This window comes from Phyllobates terribilis, unplaced genomic scaffold (assembly GCF_046119375.1).
Source record: "Phyllobates terribilis strain yellow unplaced genomic scaffold, ASM4611937v1 Scaffold_1__5_contigs__length_1240528914, whole genome shotgun sequence".
NCBI classification, from domain to species: Eukaryota; Metazoa; Chordata; class Amphibia; order Anura; family Dendrobatidae; genus Phyllobates; species Phyllobates terribilis.
In genome coordinates this window covers 380,267,246-380,269,492 of record NW_027362761.1, presented here as the reverse complement: position 1 = coordinate 380,269,492, position 2,247 = coordinate 380,267,246, and the positions used below count along the sequence as shown (strand labels likewise).

General features: G+C 47.6%; 1 pseudogene; it reads right to left on the bottom strand.

Moving 5' to 3' along the window:
* Positions 1-848: 848 nt before the first annotated feature.
* On the bottom strand, positions 849-2,019 carry LOC141265529 (serine/arginine-rich splicing factor 9 pseudogene; annotated as a pseudogene).
* Positions 2,020-2,247: the final 228 nt, after the last annotated feature.

Genomic DNA, 2,247 nt, shown 5'->3' with positions numbered 1-2,247 from the left:
ACAGATTTAGACAACTTTGTGAACAATATTTGAGAGAAAAAGGCCTTTTTTGGAGACATGTGGAGACACGGGAATCAGTGGGTGCTCTCGTCCGCTGACCCGGCTGTCTTTAGAAAGACTGCATGGACCAGTGTTCATTCCACTGAATGCCCGCTCTCTTTACCCATGGGCAGAACACTACTCAGACAACACAGGGTGAGGGTAAAACAGTGTGGCAATAATTTATTGAACCACCAACGAACAATAACATATAGTACAGTCTCAGCAAATACCCATGATGGTGCAAATTACAGACTCTCACCCTTCCGCTGACTTGGCGGGATTAGAGCAGCTGCGACTTTGGGGCTTCCAGGGCTGACTACCCCCACCAGTGGCACTCTGCTTTTGGTGGGTACCCACAGAGAGGAGGTAACAACAAGCTTAGGAAGCTCATTGTTTGAGTATTTAAACAATTTGCCTAGTTTGTCATCTTCTGTTTGGCAGGTCAACAAACTAGCTGGCCTGTTACAATGTGTAATCAAAATATTAACAAACATCTATTGTTCAATTACCCTATGTCACTGTCCTCCTAAGATAGCAGACAATAAGTTGCAGCAAACAACAACTCAAGAGTCAACATTCAAACAATAGTCTATGATTCTTTACCTACCGAAGAAAACACATCAACTCTATAGTCAACATTCAGACTCATGAATAACAGTTTGTCTCTTGGGCTACTGAAAATAGACATCTGGATAATTAAGATTAAATGCTGTGTCGTCACATTGCTCCCTCATCTTAATTAGCCAAAAGCTTTAGGCTTCCGATTATCCTTCTTCACTTATTGGAGACAGTCCATCCGCATTTCTTTAAGCACAGACATGAATGTAAGATGTTTCACCTTCATGAGAGCGAAACTTGGTATTATTCAGTTTCCTCAATGCATATTCCATGTCTTCCTCATTCCATCCTTGTGTACATCAGCATAGCAGACATTTCCAGCTTCTCTCATATGATCTTTCAAATCCTGCCAAGTTCCCGATGCGGGAAGCTCTGAGATGAGGACTCTGTATTCAGTTCGTCGGGCCGAGGGTCTGTTCCTCCCATGGGGCCCTTCATATCCTCCCCCTGGTCTCTGGTTTGACCTAGGAAATTCCACACGTAACTTATGAGAATCAAACTTGTATCCATTGAGTCCAAACACGGCATCCTGCGCATTCTGCGGATCCTGGAAGCAGATGAAGATGAATGGTGTGGCACTGCCTCCCGCGCAAATTCTTCAGCTCAATGGTATGGATCCACCCATACCGATGGAACATCTTCTCCTGCTCCTTCTCCTGTGCATTGGCCGGTAAATTGCCCGCATAAATGCGTCCATTCCCTAAGCGCTGACCCCGGGGATGGCCAATAGGCGGCCTGGTAAATGGTGTTCTGGGGAGATAATATCTGCGCTGATCATAATGATGGAAGACCCAGTGTTCCGAGGTCCCTGGGTCTGGATATCACTGACCTTGACCGGCTCGCTGTGGCAATGGAAGTTGGCTGATGTATGGGTGATCAATCTGCCATATAGCATGGACAGGGTATATCACTTCATCTGCTGCTGGTGTATCCCAGGGGGTAGCGTCCCTCAGACCCTGATTACCCTTCTTGGCAGAGGTTGACCGGCTGGGCCGACAAATGGGCCCCAGGACTGGGGCCCTGGCCCTGTAGACAATCTTTGGCCTACATCCAAGGTGCCCACATGTATAACAGCGCTGTGATTTGGGCAAATCACGGATCCTGTTTGTAAACCTTTGTCCTGGTGGGATTTCTGCTGAGTAGCGGGATAGTCCTGCTCAGTTTTCTGGTGACAGCTCAAATCCTTGGTTGAGGGGGTCTCATGGGATCATTGGGCATATCTAGTCTCCAGTGGGGTTGATTGGCTGTAAACTCATCAGCCAATCGGGCTGCTTGCTCTGGGGTGTCAGGCTTTCGGTTGGCTATCTACTCTCGTATTTCTAGGGTCATTTTCTCCATAAGTTGCTCGACCACGATCATGTCCCACAGGGCATCAGCAGACTGGGCAGCCTGACCATCGAGCCAGTGTTTGCAGTGCCGTCAGAGTTGACTGCCAAATTCTACATAGCATGCACCCTGGTGAGACAAAGTCCGGAACTTTGTGCGATATCTCTCAGGGTTGATGATAAAAAGGGCTAACAGGGTGTCCTTTATAGTCTAATATTCCAGGCTCTCCTGAGGCCCAAGAGACCAGACAGCATCCTGTGC